The sequence below is a fragment of the Microtus oregoni genome, unplaced genomic scaffold, assembly GCF_018167655.1.
Source record: "Microtus oregoni isolate MIOR12 unplaced genomic scaffold, Mior012 000022F_ref0000154, whole genome shotgun sequence".
Taxonomy (NCBI): domain Eukaryota; kingdom Metazoa; phylum Chordata; class Mammalia; order Rodentia; family Cricetidae; genus Microtus; species Microtus oregoni.
The window spans coordinates 1136892-1156337 of NW_024543081.1; the positions used below are offsets into that span (position 1 = coordinate 1136892).

The 19446-nt window shown below is 39.7% G+C and overlaps 1 protein-coding gene and 1 pseudogene across 1 annotated transcript in view; one reads left to right on the plus strand and one right to left on the minus strand.

Annotated features, from left to right (window-relative positions):
- The window catches only part of Pdzrn4 (PDZ domain containing ring finger 4), a 159806-nt gene that overhangs the window by 104627 nt on the left and 35733 nt on the right, over nucleotides 1–19446 (minus strand). The window lies entirely within an intron of this gene.
- LOC121461201 lies at nucleotides 2655–3150 on the plus strand (annotated as a pseudogene).

Genomic DNA, 19446 nt, shown 5'->3' on the forward strand with positions numbered 1-19446 from the left:
AGACTGCCATTCTGAGAAGGAAGGATTCATATTTGAGAAATATGCCAGCTTTACTAATTACCCCATGGATTTATGAGTGATCATTCCCAACTATCATTCTAAACTTCATATGGTGGTAGGGAAAGATGTATGAATTCTCTCAGTTACACTGATCAGTACTCACTCAAGTAAAATAAGCTGAACTTCGTTGATAACTAAACAAAGGAGAGAACACGATTTTACAGATAATTTTTCCATAAGTTTTAATCCAACTGCTTGTAAAAGTGTGTCTTTAAAGATTGGGATACAGCAAAGAGTGCCTATAAAAATTTAAATGAAAAGCACATATGTTCAAAAGTCAGAGAGGAAGGTTCTGGCATGGTAATGTAATGTGTGCTACTGGACTCAGCCAAGAGAGCCATCTGATTGGCTGGTTTTTCTTTTGAGGAGCACATCAGTGCAAAGGCGAGAGGCTTTAATGAGCTGCCCAAGTACCGCGAGGAGATGTAAAAATGGCTAACCGTTAGGTACCATAATTTATGGGTCCTGACAAGAACCATTAATTGACACTGTGTTTCTACTCTTGGAACTCATGGACTCGATTTAGTCTGAGTTCTTGCAAGATCTGGGAGGATCATTAAAGGAGGCTCGAGGCTAAGCACAGATAATAGGAGTGTTTTAATGTTCCTATGCTTTTAGAAAGAAGCAGCATGTCACACATCAACGCTACACGCTATCTGAAGTTCCCCACGTAGGGGTGGGAGAAACCCCAGCCGCTCACTCTTCCCTCCAACTGCTTTGAAAAAGGAAAAGAAATATTTAATATCCTGTTCTCCAAAAGTCCCGAGGTGCCATAAGAATCCAAGAAAGCCTCAGGAGAGACATATATGATTTTTTTCTCTTCTGGATATTTTGTCTTTTAAGTCTGTGAGCTTACTGAAAAAATGATATTTTCCCTTTAAAAGGGAATATAAAGATGAAGGCAAGGGGCATGAAAGATGGCTCAGTGGGGAAAAACATTTGCCACTTGTTTCACAAAACTGATGACCTGAGTTCAACTCTGAAACCCATGTAAAGACAGAAGCAGAGAACAGACTCCACAGAGTCCTCGGACCTCCGTAAGTGCCATAACATGCTTGTGTGTGTGTAGTACATGTGTGCGTGCACTCACTCACGCATGCACACACACACAATCACACACACACTAAATTTAGAAATGATAATATAGTGCCATAATATGCTTGCATGTGTGTGCCAGTGTGGACACTTTAGGTTGTGGACTATATTCACAACCAAGCACATAACGAAGGGAAAGTATTGAAAATGTAAAGTATTAGGACTGTCTAAATGACTGGGTGGTCGTGGTGGCACAGGTCTCGGCAGGCAGAGGCAGGATCTCTGCGAGTTCAAGGTGAGCCTGGTCTACAGAGCTGGTACCAGGATAGGCTCCAAAGCTACAGAGAAATCCTGTCTCGAAAAGAAAAATCAAAACACAAAACAAAACAAAACAAAACAAAAGATTGTCGAAACGTGAGCTAAACTTCTCATGAGAAGTCCCATCTCTTGCCGATTCCTCAAAATGCACATCATTTTTAATGTTAAAAAGCAACATGCAAGTTAAGGAAATTATGAACCTATTCAGTAGGGCTCAGCTTGGATCAGCTCCTCTGGCCGATCACGCTGCCATGTGTCTCACCCACCTGAGATCAGCGAGCTTGTGCTTCACCGTTGCCATGACTCTCTAAGTACCAGGTGCCTCCTCAGCCTACCAACGCATTTTTACTTCTTCGTAGTTGCTAAAATATTGGACTTTAAGACCCATCTGAGAGCGAAGGTAATTCGGCCTGAAGCTGGCCATTTCTGCCAAGATGGCAGACTATACGCCACATCCGAGCAGGTAAGGGAAGGAGAAGCACCAGGGCTATGGTACCGTGGGTCAAGCTTCTCCCTCTGACTCCCTAACCTACTGGCCGAGCAGATTTTTTTTTTCTATGTTCCAGAAGTCTCCCACGAATGGACCTGGGCACTTGACGTTGCTACCACCATTGATGCAGCAGCAGGGCCGTGGCTGCCATACATACCCTTCTGATGACCCTTAAACGCGTCTGCCAGTGAACTGCCCATGGAAGTGGCATAGTTGCTGAACCATGAAGAGGCTTCATTGCCTCTTCACCGTAAATCAGTGTTGATCTCTCTGACAGTGAACTCCATGCAGAAAGGACAGCCCAGAACAGGGTAAACACAAGCGTGTGACCAGGGACCCTGACTATGAGACTGTCAGGCAGAGAAAATGACTCCCCACGCTCTGCCACTCCAGGAACTGACTACGGGGAGCGCTGTGTTGTGGAGCCAAGATCAGCAGAGGATGGTACTTAGGTGGGAGGGCTTTCACATCCTGTCAGAAGCAAATCACAGAAAGTGCTGCTGTGAAAAGTCTGAGTCCTAATTCACAAAGGGTGGGGCTGTAAATTACTCGGGAACAATTAGGGTAAACTTAGAAAGAAAGTACGTTCTATGTTCACAAAAGTCTCTTCTATCAGGAGGACACATGGACTCACATCCCTGAACTACAGAGAAAAGCATCATTTCCCCACATGTAGAGAGTTACAAATGACAGGCCCAGGGCAGGGGAAAGCAGCCTCATTTTAATGAGAGGAAAATGAGGACGCATCGCCATGAAGGCCTCGTGCACACTTTGGGAGTACAAGGTAGGGCGCTGCTTGCCCACCCCAAAGTGCCACCACTGAACCAAATGCGCATCTTCGCACCCAACCGTGTGGTGGCCAAGTCCTGCTTCCGGTATTTCATGTCATAGCTGAAGATGAAGAAGTCATCGGGAGAGATAGTGTATTATGGACAGGTGTTTGAGAAATCGCCACTGTGTATGAAGAACTTGGGTGTCTGACTGCACTGTGACTCCTGCAGTGGAACACACAACATGTACAGCCAGTACCGTGACCTGACCCCTGCTGGTGCTGTCTTACAGTGCTACCCAGACATGGGTGCCCAACACCATGCCTATGCACAGTCCATTCAGAGCATGAAGGTGGAAGAGATTGCAGCCTGCTGGGTGGCTTCCATGACTCCAAGTTCAAGTTCCCGTTGCCACACTGTGTGCTGTGGCACCTGCACAAGCCTCGCTTCACCACCAAAAGGTCTAACACCTTCTAGACCCAGAGACCCACTGAATAAAACACCAGAGAGAGAGAGGGAAAGAGAGAGAGAGAGAGAGAGAGAGAGAGAGAGAGAGAGGAAAAGAACATAATGTCAACTATTTTAAGTTACTGCCTCTTTAAATTTTATAAAATGTTTTAGTTGTTTAGGTTTTCCCCCCAAATTTTATTACTATTTACAATGTTACATGCCTCGCTTGAGAAGACTTTTGTGACTTTCTTTTGTATACTTTCCTATACCTTAAAACAAAACTTTATTCTCTGCTTTTATTTTCCTATGATTGTTTCTCTATCATCTCTAATAACTCCAACTCATATACTTCATTTAAAAATTATACTTCAAATCCTTTCTCCTCCTTTCTCTATTCTTTCCTTGTTTCACTACTTAAATGTACATATTCTGCCTAAATTAACTACTTAAATGTACACTAAATGTATCGACTCTTTCTCTAACCAGAATCCCCACACTCAGGTCTCTGAACTCTGAATGGACACACAAGAAGCAGACAAGCATCTCTAACAGCAAAGATAAACCCAGACAGTTGGTAAATTAGTGAATAACACTATTGTCATCTCCCTCCACTCAAAGTATCACCAAGGAATGTAATTTCTAGCGAAATCATCCTCTAAGGGGACTCACAGAAATGATACAGCCAAAAAGTAGGAAAAAGAAGAAAAGTTAAAACAGAACACAATACACACGCATACACACATCTCAACAAATATGCAAACACAACAAAAAAAAACCCACAAGCAATGTAAGACTTACCACAACACATTGCATCCTCTCAACCCTTGAGTAAGGAAAATTTAAATCACTGAGAAAGAATTCAGCATTCAACTTAAAAAAGAAATAATTGAGGACTCAATAGGCAGATTAATGAACTGAGACCATCAACAAAGATAACACAGCAACCAAATGAATAAAATGGTAAGCATGAGAAACACTCTAAAAATGATAAAGAAAGATTGAAGGAGTACCTAATGTAAGTTATGGAAATGTCACAAATAATAAATCAAAGAAAAAACACAGCAGAAAGACATTACCAACAGATGAGACCAAGCATAAGAACAGACTTCAGGGATTAAGGAGAATATTGGGACAATACATAACATATATAAAGAAAAGAAATTGAACATGATCAATACTTCCAAGAAGTTTGGAATATAGTCAAGGGAACAAACCTCAGACTCCATTGTATAGATGAAGAGACATCTAGTTTAATGAAACTAGAGTAGCTAATTCCCCAAAACCCAGAGAAATAGAGAAGCACACATTATTTATAACCCCAAATAGACATGATCAGAGAAGAATTTCCCTGCACATATCATAGTCAAGATACAAAGCAATGAAATAAAGTTAAAAGCTGTAAGGGATAACACACATACACACACACACACACACACACACACACACACGAACAAAACAGTATCATATCTTTCTTCAGTAACCATAAAGCAAGATAGCGTGTTAGGATGCATTTTAAGCCTAAAATGTAAGACAAAACAAAACAAAAAACAAACCCAAATTAAACAAATACAAACAAACAAATGACAGCAATAAAAACCCACCAAACCAAATTTCTATATCTAGCAGAGCTATGCTTTAAAATTGAAGAAGAAATGGGGCCATGTCCAGACAAAAACAAATAAAACAATATATGGCAAACATTAAAGAAAATACTTAAAGAAATGCTATGCATGGAGGGAGAAGAATGACAGTATTATTCATGAAAACACAGGAAGCAATAGGTTCCATTAGAGGGACAGATGAATGAGAAAGAGCTAGGAAGGAACTGATGATCTCCAACACCTCAAACCAAAAGATCTCTAATACAAACAACAGGTGAGGAAGATAAATACATAAAATCCAAATCAACCTAACCATCAACTAACAAAATCATTGGGGTTGACAAGTCTCTCTCAGTAATAACCTTATATGAAAATAGCTTAAACTTATCAATAAATAAATTACCCCCAAAAGTGACCAGTTAAAAAATGAGATTCAAGTGTCTGTTGCCTCCAAAAGATGCATTTGCCCAACACAGGCATTCAAAATCAAAATGTAAATCAACGTACCACGCAAACAGAAGGTGTAAACAAGCAGATGTAACAATTACTATGTCTCATAAACTTCAAACACAAACTAATCAAAAGAAATAAAGAAGGCTGCTATATATATAAATGTAAGGAACAAATCATCAAGTAAGTATAACATTTGTAAATATTTATGCAGCAAATATTGGTGCTCCCAATTTCAAAAACTAACAGTAAAAGGCATAAAAGTCACTGGCTGTAACACAATTATATTGGGGTATTTCAACATCTCACTACTTTTTTAGATAGGTGTCTTAAATAAATAATCAGCAAAACCACTACAGAGATGGATTATACCATAGATTAATTGGATTTAAAATTATCTACAAAATATAAGATCCAAAAGCTAGGGCCATCACATTTATTTCAGAAATACACAGAACCTTCTCAGGGTTTGCTCGAAATAAGTAGCAAAGCAAGTCTTAACACACACACACAAAATTAAATTAATTTTAAAAATCTCATCATACCTCACTGGGATAAAATAGAATTGACCCAGAAACTACACAAATATTTGGAAATGGAGCAATAGACATTTGAGTAAATAACAGATGACTGGAGGACTAGGGCTTGGGGATTTAAAGAATTCCCAGAAACAAATAGGGAAAAAAGCACAACCTAACAGATCCTCTGTGGTACAGCCTACTAAGTCCTAAAAGGAAAGTTGATAGCTTATATTAAAATATCAGCATGAACACTCAAATAAATAACCTAATGATGCACCTCAAGGCTTTAGAAAAACAAAAAGATGAAATAAAATATATCGAGTGGTAAGAAAGCATGAATGCTAGTAAGTTAGACGAAAAGAAAATACACAAAATTAATCAAAGAGTTGGTTCTTTCAAAAGATAAGAAGATTAACAAACCTAGCTAAACTCATAAGAAGGAGGAGAGAGATGACCTAAAGAAATAACAAGAGATGAAAATGGAGTTCTTATAATAGAATCCAATCAAACACAGAAGATCATCATGAAATACTTAAAAAATTACATTTCTCCAAACCTGGAAAACCTAGAAGAATTGGATAAATTTCTAAATTTACATGACAAAACACAAATATAGAAGCTATAAAGAACTGAAAAAGACCTGTAAGAAAGAGAGATTAAGCGCTGGAGAGATTGCTCAGCAGTTAAGAGTATTGCCTGCTCTTCCAAAGGTCTTGAGTTCAATTCCCAGCAACCACATGGTGGCTCACAACCATCTGTAATGAGGTCTGGTGTCCTCTTCTGGCCAGCAGGCATACATACAGACAGAATATTGTATACATAATAAATAAATATTTTTTTAAAAAAAGAAAGAGTAATTAAATTAAAAATCCCCTCTGCAAAGAATTGCCCATGACTGGTCAGATTCTACCAACTTTTAAAGAAAGATCTAAAACTATTTCTGCTCAAACTTTCCCACAAAATAGGGGAAAAAGGGGATACTACCAAATGCATCCTATAAGGCTGTTAGTACCCTGAAACCAAAGTGGGATAGAGACATAACTAAATAAATTACAGATCAATTTCATCATTGACAATAAATGCAGAAAACATTTTCACACCAAATTCAAGAACACATTAAGATCGTATACCATGACTAAGTTTGTTTTTCAATTAAGTGATGCAACCTGTATATCTTTTCTTTTATCTTGATAAAAGAAAGGAAAAGAAAAAATGCTTCTGATTTCCTAGTTTAGAATATGCAGAAGGGGCTGGAAAGACGACTCATCCTTTAGACTGCCCAATTTGCATTCCCAACACAAGACCTGTATCTCCAGCTCCGGAATGCAGCACGTTCTGTTAGCATATGTACGTGTGTGCACATGTTCATATACAGAAAAACAGGCCAACAATAATTTAAAGTAATAAATATAAATATTTTAGAAAGAACATGCTTGAAGCTATGGAAGCCATTTGTGACAATAAAGAGACACTTAAGAGGGAAAGAAGCTATCCCACAGTCCAGAACTTGTGAACCCATAGACTCAAATCGATAACAATTATATCTTAATACACACAATTTTGAGACAGTATCTCATGCATCCTAGGCTGGCCTTGAACTTATCACTGTATGTTATATGTATAGGACGATCTTGAGCTCTTGATCTTGACCCCTGTACCTCCACAGTGCTGGGACTACAGCATGTGCCTCTATATCCAGTTAATACAGCATGGGGAATAGAACCTAGGTCTTGGGCATGCTAAATGAGTACTTTACTACATCCCTGGCCTGTTTTGGGAATACTTTGACACAGATTTTATTCAACCTTGGCTGATCTGAAACTCATCATCCTCCTTACTCAGCCTACCAAGAATGGGGAAATATAAGTATTGCCACTCTGCCCAGCTTTTTTGGAATGTTTTAATGTGTTTTTAATGAAGTTCACAACACATATTTAATCCAATTTGTGTGGCTATTGGATTACTTGCAGCCAAATGATAAAATTAAAATTTCTATATAAAATATTACTATAACAGCATACCTTTTATTTGTTATACTGATGTGCATAAATGTCCAACTTGTGTAAAGTAATGTGATCGGTGCTGGATTTGTAAGTGGGCATAAGGTATGGTGTATGGTGTCTGGGTGGAGAGACTCTCTGGTTTTTGTGGTAGAGATAGGGTGCACTGCATACAGAAAAGATGAAAAGTATTGAACATAGCTTTTTCCATTTGCTAACTTGGCATTGCGAACAATCACTCTCATGAGAATATAAAGAACCGTCAGTGTTATTAATGATCATGGAAAATGCCGCAGAAACCTTGGATCTGATTTTGTTTTGAAGGAAGATTTAAGGAACCTATTTCCAAATAGAAAATAATTGGAGCCAGGAAAACATGGCTAGATCTATGGCATGGTGGAAAGAAGACTGCGGATACATTGTGATGGGAAGAGTTTGCCAGAATCATTTTTCATGTTGGAGAGTAAGTTGCCCTAGGGAGGTGGGAATGCCAAGCTAGTAAATTGGCCTTGTGTGTGTAGACAAGATGGATTTGGGAATAGACACGTATGCTATCTCTTGCCTGAGAAAGGATACTTTGGCAGCTCTGGGAAGGAAAATGTGATCATTAGAGAGTCACTGAACTAAGTGTCTAAGAGACACGTGATTAGAGTTGGACGAGAAAGGAAGAGATGATCAATGTCTGATGAGTGACATTGATAGTGATGAGAGACCATGACTTGGTTACCACAGACAACTGCTAGAGGGAACACTGATGCCCATGGGAAATTGTGAAGAGATATGTTTGGGGGACATATTTCAATACCAAATATATCTTCATGTGTACAGGGAGGGGCTGGGGATAGCTTTGAAATTTTACCTATTAGATGAATTACTTATCAAAGTATTTTAAATTTTATATATTTTATACAATATGTTCTGATTAACTTCCCCTCATTTCCACCCATATCCTTCCCAACTCCCTACTCACCAAATGTATACCCTTTTTATGTCTCTCTTATTATGCAAACCTAAATAATGATAAAATAAAAACAAACTGGAGTAGAATAAAACAAATGGAAAAGGGCCAATGAAAAAGCAGAAGAAATACATACAGATACAGAGACACATATTCACAGAGACAGAAACCCCACAAAAATACCGCACCAAAAACCATAACTTTTACACTTTGTGCTTGAAATCCTGGAGTTTCTCAATTTACCATTGGTGAAGGAGGTCTTTTGTGTTGTCTTTGTGTTGCTTTCATTGGTTAATAAAGAAATTGCTTTGGGCCTGTTGATAGGGCAGAAATTAGGTAGGCAGGGAAAACTAAATGGCATGCTGGGAGAAAGGAGGCAGAGTCAGAGAGAGACACCATGGATCTACTGGAGACAGAAGCTGGGAATTTTACATGGTCAGCCACTGCCATGTGGCGATACTCATATTAATAGAAATGGGTTAAATGAAGATATAAGAATTAGCCAAGGGCTGGAGAGATGGCTCAGAGGTTAAGAGCACTGCCTGCTCTTCCAAAGGTCCTGAGTTCAATTCCCAACAACCACATGGTGGCTCACACCCATTTCTAATAAGGTTTGGTGCCCTCTTCTGGCCTGCAGGCATACACACAGACAGAATATTGTATACATAATAAACAAATAAATAAATAAATAAAAAAGAATTAGCTAATAAGAAACTTGAACTAATGGGCCAGGCAGTGATTTAATTAATACAATTTCTGTGTGGTTATTTCGGGGCTAAGCTAGCCAGGCAGCTGGGACAAACAAGTGAGCCTTCCTCCAACACACCATCACAATTATATTTTGGTTAGGTATATTTTCTAGTACTGCTAATCACCTCCTCCTTGCCACCTTCTGCTGAAACCCTATGTGTTCGTCATTGTACAGGACACCAGCATGATGAGCGTGGGGCTCTCATAGAGTTGAGTAACAGTCTTTCCCCATGTCATCTCTTATTTTGCTCTGCCTACGTCGACTATCGGAAAATGTCTAAGTCTCTAATTGTCAGCTAAGGGTGGCAGCAGAAAAGTCAAACGACAATGCTGCTTTATTTGTTTTGAATTAAATTGACAAAAATGCACTCGTGTGTGTGTTTGTGATCCTCTCACAGTGCATGCCATAATGTAAACCCTATAAAGCAGGAGCTACTTGATATCTTCAGAGCATACGATGCTTTGGTATTCAGTGTTAGCCAGTGTCAGTGAAACTGAAATTTCAACAAGATTTCTTATTTCACTGAAAATTATATTCTTACTATAATATGAACACACACATGGCTGTGAATATCTTTTATCTAAGAATTTCAAATATCAACTGATTTGATTTGACTAGGTAAATATCTAAGTTATGTGGTGGCCTGATCATGAGCTGGTATCAGTTGGTCCCCCAAGTTTTATGAGCAATATCAAGACAAGTACAAGATCAAAAAATACCCTCACCAATAAAGGACACCAAAGACATTTAGAGAAAAAAACAGCCAAGCCACAGTCTCAACAGGTGCCTAGTAATTAATGTGGCTATTCCAAGAAAAGAAATTGCTGACATACTCAAGATCATGCCCTTAAATTTTTAATCTTAGCATTTAGAGAGGAGGATTCTGCACCAGTGTCCCATGGGCACAAAACATTCAGACTTGACATACAGAAATTACATAACCACAGAGGAAGAATGGTCTTCATTCATGTATTTGACACTATTTCATTTTTATCTGTTTTCATAGTCATAGATGGGTGGTGTCCACTTACATTTAATAGAATAGTTGCTCAGAAAGGATAGAACAGATGATGGCTCAGATGAGGAGTTTTTAAGGGTGGAAAATATTTAAATGTGTGTATGAATTAGTCATCATATTTTTCATGCCTTTTGTAGCCACCCATTCCTAAATATAAGAAGATTTGACAGAGGTCCAGGTCCATTTCTCTGTTTCATAAACTCAGCTATGAGATCACTTCCTCGATTCCTTGTATTGTGCCTCCTTGCGTCTTGCCTTCTTCCCAGGAAGGAAGCTTTATTCTCTGTGACAGATAGCTTGGATGGTGAGAAGCTTCGGTGGATGATAATGCCAATCATCCTCAATATGCCCCCCCCCCCATGCAACTCTGAGACCTGCTGTTCCAATTTAAGTTATTTCTCCTTGGCCATGCTTCAGTAATCATAGTTAGCAGCTGGTTAACCCTTCTCATAAAACACTCTCGTGGACATGAGTAGTCATGGGCAGTCTTTCAGCCATAGTAGAAATTTGGATAGGAGAAACAAGAAAAAAAATAGATGGATACCTATGTCACATGACTGTCACACTGTACCTACTGATCTACAGGACAAAAGAGAAGAGACATTGTGTCATCTGGTTAAGTTTCCTGAAAAATCATTATCATTTTCACATCAGAAAGTCACCTCTTCCTTCCGTGCATAGTGGAAACTCACATCCAAGTCAGGGTGTGATCACAACCTCTTCATTTGTTGTGGTCCCTAACTCTAGTTCAGTTATACCCATCAGTAAAAGCCTTTGCTTCTTAACCCAAAATATATGTATATTATGAGATTGAGCATTGGGATGGATTTTTCACAACTTAGTCTTTCCATGAATACTTGGTTTCATTTGAAGAAATGTGGTAGAGGTAGGGATTAATTTATTCTTTGTTTTCTCAGTTCTTGAGCAACTAAGGATGAGTAACATCTGTGGAATTCTGATTGGAGCATCGTTACAAGTGCTAACACTTTGCCAGCCAATGTGAGTTCCTGAGGCAGCATGATTTCAATGAAGTATTTGTCAAGTCCTACCATAGCTCCATTCAATATTTCCCAGAAGACATTGCTGACCATGAGAAATACTGTGTTAGTTTTACTCATTTGATTATGGGATCACATTCAGTGTGACCATGCAACATTTACATTTATATTTTTAAATCTATAAACGTGTCCGCACTGTTGGCACAGTCTGTCGTCCTCTCTGTGAGAGGAGCATACGGCTTTGGAGGAAGAGTTAGTCAGTGGCTGATGTCTTAGTCAATGTTTTATCTTGGCTTCACACAAATTATCAGTAGTTTAAGATTGTTTTTAAACATATTTACATATAGCAATGCCAATGTGCGGCTTTCTGAAAGGAAGTAAAAGTCTTCTCAAATCACAACATGATTCAAATTAAAATGTCTATATAAGGGTTTTACATGAACATATTTAACAGCGTAATACATTATAAGTACATTTAGGAGAAATATATTACCTGGGGGCATGGAACCAGTGGTCACGAAAAGTTATCTGGGTTGCCAAACTTGTCATTTTATTATCTATGTAGGTTGCTTTGCACACTGGTAACAATAAACAATGAAGTAATTTAATCTCACACTTGCAAGTGATGGCCAACATATCAACAAGGCCAAAGGAATATGGAAAATCTGTCTCTTACTTCAAGAACACAAAAGAACGCCAACATTTCAAGTGCAGAGTCATGACTTCATGACAAGAGAAGACCTTTGTGGAGTGTGTGTGAGTGTGTGTGTGTGTGTGTGTGTGTGTGTGTGTGGTTGCGCTATATTTATCCTGGCAGTTTTATCAGCAGTTTTATGCTGAGTTGGTCTGATTATCATCACGAGCACTCATATTCACACCCAACACTGTGCCGATTTATATTCATACAAAGGAAACATTTATGTGTGACTCTGTGTCATCATTAACCTACCACTGATGCTTGATGCCTTTCAAACAATGGAAATACACAAAGGAGCTCAAATTTCAAAAGTATATCACCCTCATTTTCCAAACAACACTGCTTCCATCCTTTGTACCATGCTTCGAGCTCTTCCTAACAGATGTGCCAACAACTCTCCTAGACAATTTCACCTTCAACACTGCTGAGAATCTGCCCACTAATGACCATAATGAAACATGCTTTGTGTGAGAGCCTGTTCATTTATTTTCATTCCCGTGAGTGCCTTCAGAGACCAGAGTTGCAATCACGGCTACTTACTATTTAATTCCCAGCCAAATTTATGGTCAAATTGAAAAATGGAGGCAGGCAGCCTGATGCAAGATGCTTTTGTCTGAAGTGTCCTCATGGAATCATTATACTTGCATTAATCTTTAATCTGCAATTAAACAATCAGTTCTATGTAAAAGATAGCTGCAAACAGATCTCCTGCATGTGGCCTAGACAATATATCTTAATGGGAGGTTGGGGGAAGGGTGAGAATAAGTGTAATTAGAATGGAATTCGTCATGGGTCCTGGTTCGGTAGGATGTTATTTATGGAACTAAAATGACTTTGCTGGATGCAGACACTTACCAAATAGCATCCTTGTCTTGCAGGGGGTAGGAGGGGCATGGTAGAAAACTACAACTCAAGTGTGAGCGTCAGGAAGAGGGGAGGGAGCTTGCCTAGCCTGACTGATGAATGTCTTGGCCGAAATTGTAACCTGCGTTGTATCTGCAGCTCCCCAATTAAGAGGCTGTTTTCCAGTGTCCACAGATGCTTAATTGGAGATGCAGGCTGCCAAGCAGGCACGGGCGCCACAGTCGTTAGCAGGTAGTCTGAGGACACGGTGCCCGTGGCTTTCAGTTATCTGAGGACATGGTGCCCGTGGCTTTCAGTTATCTGAGGATATGGTGCCCGTGGCTTTCAGTTATCTTTCTTTCTCAGGGCTGGCGGCATGGTGGTGCCTTCCTGAAAGACACGCCTGGACAAGGGAAGAATTCAGGGCAGATTTGACAACTAAAACAAAGTTGAGACCTTTTGGCCAGGTTTAAAAAAAAAAAACCATTAGAAGGGGGTCTTATAGATATAGCAATTGTTAAATGGTCCTATGTTTCCTATCTGAACTGTCCCCTCTGTCAGACTTTATTAAGCTTGGAATTCAAACAGTTCATTTCATGTCATCACCAACAACTTAGAATAAAACTTTTATCTTTGTGCTTGTGATTGCGCCCCCAGTTTGTTATGTTGGTTATTTATGAGTACATATGTTATATGAACATTTTACAATGAAAAATTATTACAAGTTCAGAGAAGCCTACCAAGAAGAAATAAATTGGAACAAGAGATTGTGTTGGAGAAATTTCAGAAAGGTTTTTCAGTCAGCCATATTTTTACACATCATTTAATTTCAATATTTTATTTCTTCATATACACAGTGTTCACAATAACAGAAGTTATGGTCAATTCAGAAGGATTGTTTTTTTTGGTACTTTGGAGGCAGCACAGTGTAAGTGTGCAGGATGGATAAGGGACCACAAGGAGCTGCAAGGGATCTTCAGAAGTTTGAGACCCAACCTTCTCACAGTTAAAATCTTTCAAGTATGGAACTATAGTTTATGCCATCAAGTAGCAAGTGCCAAAAATTAAAAAAAAAAGATGGGGAGAAGAAAGCAAGCAGGATAATCACAAAAAGCTTTGGAAATATTGCTTCAGGCATATACAGAAATGCCACCTTTAAAATATATCCCCAACACTAGCCAAAAAAATAAGCATGCCTTGAATAATGGGGATCAACAAAGCAAACTTGAACTATTAATATGCCACCAACATGCTCCTTTTGGAGTGGTTTAGATCCTTGTGAATAGGGTCAAGCTGCTCTTTATCATCAACGATTAGAAGCCATTCTCCACACATAAGTGTTCTCATGAGAACTTCCCCACAGTGCCTTTTAAAACAGTGAAGGATGTGTTTCTCCATGCCACTTACAGCCTCGCTAGCAAGTATTCCAGATAAAAACAATTAAAGACACAGAAGTAATAGACACATATTGATTCCAGTCACTAAACCATTAAGAGAATTCTAAGGTAATATTTTGCTAAGCATCTGGTGATTTATTTCACGCAGCAGTTTCTCGGGATGGGAATTCCAGATTCTATTAGGAGAAGATGTAGTTGAAAGCTCGGTCTCCCGAACAAAGACAAAAATCGATGCCGGAGCTCATTTCCCCAGTCTTCCTAAGAGACTCAAGACCACACCTGCCGATGGCAGCTGAGTAATTTTCAGTCAGTCCTGTTTACTGAACATCTAATAGGCACCCTAGTCCTGCATTAGTGCTGAGAATTCCAAAGGAAAACAGAGTTTAGAAAACATGGCCAAAGAGGAGAAATAGGCACAGAAACACACCATCAACCTCCACTACAAGAATATCAAACTCACAATGGGCGCTCCAAATATCCATGTCCAGTGTCCCAATGGATACTGCTACTTGTGTGTTCCATTACTAGGTACAATTTTTTTTTCAAAGTGCATCTTCTATTTCAGATCTTGGCCTCATGACTCTAGATACTCAGGAGTATAATCTTAAAAGAGTATTTAGTTCCTCACACTTACTTCCACGTCTACTTGCTCCTACATCTATTAGCCTTAGAAGATTTCTAACTTTCCCCCATCAAGAATGCTGCTCTCATTCAGGTCGTGGGTATCTCAGATTAAAATTTTAGCCATGATTACCTATGTGAGTTCCTACTGAAGTATTTACTAACTCAAGTCATTCTGGTAATTGTTCAGTTCATAGTTCTTAGTGTCCCTCGTATCTCAATTTTAAAAATATTTTTAAGATTGCTATATAATTGCATCACTTTTCCCATTCCTTTTCCTCTCAACTCTCACATGTTGCTCTCATTCACATTTTTTGTTTCCTTTTCTTCAATTGTTGTTAAATGCACACACAAACCCATACCTATACATATGCATATTATCATATAAACATGCTGCTCAGTCAATATAATGTTACTTGTATGTACATGTTTTCTGGGCTGAGCATTTGATACTGGATGACCAATTGGAGCGCTTTTCACTGAGGAAGACTATTTCTTCCACTAGCAACATTCCTTAGCATTCTGTAGCTCTTTGTGTATGGTCAAGGCCTCATAGCTTTCCCTCTTTCCTGTCAGCATGTCTGTTATTGTCTTTCTCCCCTACTTTAGCATGATTTCTGGTGTCCTGGTTCAGCTCCTGATTAGGCAGTCCTGACGGTGGGACTTTATGGGTGTTGCTTCTGACTTCTAGAAGACACAATCTCATATCCAACTACCCCCTGCTCCAATGGCTCTTCGAATCTCTCCTGCCTCCTCTTCTGCAATGATCCCCGAGCTTTAGGTGTAGCAGTTGGGTTATAGATGTACAAGGTGGGATTGTTCACCACAACTTTGGAGTTTGCTTGGCTGTGGTTTACTGTAATGGTCCTCATTTGTTGCAAAGAGGTATTACCTTGTTAAGAGATGAAAACTACCCTTATCTGTAGGTATAGGGACAAAGGTTTAGAATGTAATCAGGAATTATGCTGTGTTAGTAAAGTGTTGGAGATAGCTTCTCTTCCAAGATCCATGACTTCACTAGCCCTGGGTAGCTGGCTAGGTTTCCAGTACCAGGCATAGTTTCCCTCATGTTGAGCAGGTCTTAGGTCTAATTAGAAAGCTGTTGCGACTGCCAAGGACTGCATGCCTCTCCTACATCCTTAAGGTTATTGCTCCATGCTGTCTTTTGATGTGGTCCATAGGTGTCAGAGCTGGGTAGGACTGCCAGTTGCGTCTCTCCTTTGAAAGCTGTCATGGAAACTTCCGGTACCATAAAAGCTAGTCTTCTGGTAGGAGACTTTCAGGGCTCTCTGGGTCCTGGGTCTGAGGTGCATGGTGTCTTCAGCAACAGGGACTTACAATGCATCTCTGGGGCCAGTCCCCTCTGCCAGGCATTTTTATAGCTATTACCTAAGTGCATGAGAAGGCAGATTCTCTAGAGGGATTTTCCATGCAGCTCATCTTCTCACCTACCTACCATGAGACCTTGAGCCAGGTCATTGGCTTATGAGTAGCCTCACTTCGCTCTCAAGGAAACAATAATAAGAGTGGGCCCCTCATTGATTTACTGTGTAATTTCAATGAGCTAAGCTTTTTTAAGTACTTAGGTCTGAGCTTATTTCATAGTAAGTGATTTAAAAGAGATTACCTAAAAGTAATTTTAAATTTTAGCCTTTGATGAGATGATGAGACACTTACTCTTGCTACAACTGATAAATTAATTTCTTTCATTTGGTGGAACTGGTAAGGTGTAAGCAAGCACCTGGCACTTGGGAGGAGCTGGGTATGCAGTGGCCATGATGAACTATAACCCTCAGTTCTCTACCCAACACCAAGGGCTTGACACAATGCGCTTTAATGAATCTCTTTAATCTCCCACTTCCTGGAGTCCTCACCCTGACTGGATAGACTCTTAGCCCCTCACACATTGGGTACCTCTGGGTTATTCTTTCCATTCAGCCATATTCTAAGCCTGCATACTTCACTGTTTGTGGCCCTCGCTAAGTCCTAATCTCCCCTTAAGGTTTACCCTTCCTCAGTGAAGTCTCTACCTAAATAATGAGTGTCAGAAACTATCCTTACAATTTTACTATTTTGTCACTTTGAAAGACATCATTACATGGTATTTCTAACATGCCCATTTATCAGTAGGTGAGATCCACAGATCCTAGCAGACAGAGATAAACATGTGGAGAGCGACTGGTGCATTAGGAACAGGGCACAAGCCTGGGCCAAGGTCCAGGTATGACTGAAGATAGCAAACAAAGGAACAGACTTGTGTCCTCATTGGCGGAGCACAGGCAGCTCCGAGCAAAAGGCACAGTAGATGACTACAGCTCAGGAAATGCTGTGGCACTCAGTTATCACGCTGAATCACGTGGGACTGCCAATTTCTGACCAGTTTCAGGGCATCAAAGGAGTGTATTCTTATGGTCAATTAATCATATTTCACCTTCTGTTGTCTAGGCTGTCTTACTAGAAAACACAATAAAACACACAAAAGAAGTTGTATCTTAGATACGTAACTTTTGGGATGTAGATGACAGAAACCTCAAGCTTCCTTTTTTCCTTTCCCACCAGCACTAACTGTTTTGGGAATCTTCTAAAAACAAAAGAAACCTTTGGAACTCTAAAGAAATAATGGCCATCATCGATGTGGTCTTCTCTCTGCAGTGTGACGGACACAGACATTCCATTCATCTGCTGGGGACCGTGTGCTCACTTCCATTCCTTAAAGGCAGCACTCTTGTTGCTTCCAGCTGAACGTGGGGCAACTTTCATTCTATGTGGACCGATGCTCAACAACCTCTTCTGCTTAAGTTCTTCATTTTAATCTTCTTCTACCAGCTAGTGGGTGATTAGTATGGGCATCTTATTTAGCTATTGCTGACTATATACCTAAGTGTTTTCCCGGTTACAATGGAAGTAATGTATCTACCACCTCATGTCTCTACTGAGAAGACTAAATACATTAGTATGTGTAAAACCTATAGCATGGCGTCTATTACTTAGAACTCGATGGGGGCTGACTGCATGCTCACTAACACGGTTGTAGAAGAAGGGTTCTGGGAGCTCAAAACATTTCTTCCTGAAAACACTTAAAAATGAATAGAATGTATCTGAGCCAAGATATATATCCACAAAAGCACCCAGTCTCTGCTCACTGCCAGTCGACAAATACCATTATGTGAAATGAAATACTTCAGATAGAATTAGATCCTTTAAGCCATTCAGAGTGTTTAACACTCGTGTGCTTATTATTTGATCTAACTTTATATTATTTGTCACTTATCCACTGCATTCAAGATAATTAGAAATACAATCATTCATGATCTAAGGAATCTTAAGGTATTAAACTACAATTTTAAAATAACAGACTGATCGCTAAGAAGAAACCGTCATGAAAGGGGGTATGTTTTGTGTTAGAGAACATCAGGCGCATTTGCAGTAGTATGGCTGTAGACTTGTGTTGTGTTTTAAATGGAATATTGTTTCCAGCATCCTTTTGTCAATAATTTAAGTGTATGATTATCGTTCTAATAATGGTTTTGTCACAATAGTTCATCATAAAGGCTAAAGTAATTTCAGTATATAGTCACTAATTCATACTGTTTCTGAGTTTCTGTACAAAAGCTGGGACAGTCATTGTCACCAACATCATCAATGCTCAATTTAAATTCATCAGTGCTTCCTAAATACCTGCTAGCTACAAAGCAGCGAGTCGGATAGCAAACAATAGATACAATCCTCCTATCTGCCCAAGTAAAACACAAACCGTCCCGAGGGCGAACTAGCTATGCTTGCACATTTCCACTGTGGAATGATGCATCATGCATTTCACCCTTGACATGTCACTAGAAACAGCAAACACAAATACACCAGTAGCCAACTCTCGTGACCTCCAAGGAGAGTGGGAGGAAAAGGAGCTCGGCAGTACTGTTCCCCAAGTCACTCCGGCCCTCTGGTTTTAGAAAATCTGAGTTGTTTGACTCAGGCTGCCACACAGGTCACCTTGTCACCAAGAGAGGTTCTGCTACCTTGGCTCTCTGCATGTGCCATGACTGTTGCTGAAATCCCACTCACAGTTAGAGAAATATGACCAGCTCAATCAGGAGTGCCATTAATAACCTCGGAATTAGTGGAATGGAATGATGTTTTCCCTGTAGGATGCTCTCTCTCTCTCTCTCTCTCTCTCTCTCTCTCTCTCTTTCTCCTTCTCTCTCTCGTGCATGCATGGCTGATAACATGCTAGACTTCTAGTTACATACCAAAACTTGTTCTAGTATAATGTTTAGACTGAAGGTGTTTCCAAGCCTTATCCTTGACCTGCACTGTCTCAAATGTGACTCTGCTCAAATGTGACTCTGTGGCTCATTCTTACCGAAGAATAAGAGCAGAGTAGCATTGCTTGCAGCCTGCATAAGAAGAGCCGGTACATTTACCCCTGCTTTACTGTTCTGTAGGCTGGGAACACAGGACCAGGAAACTG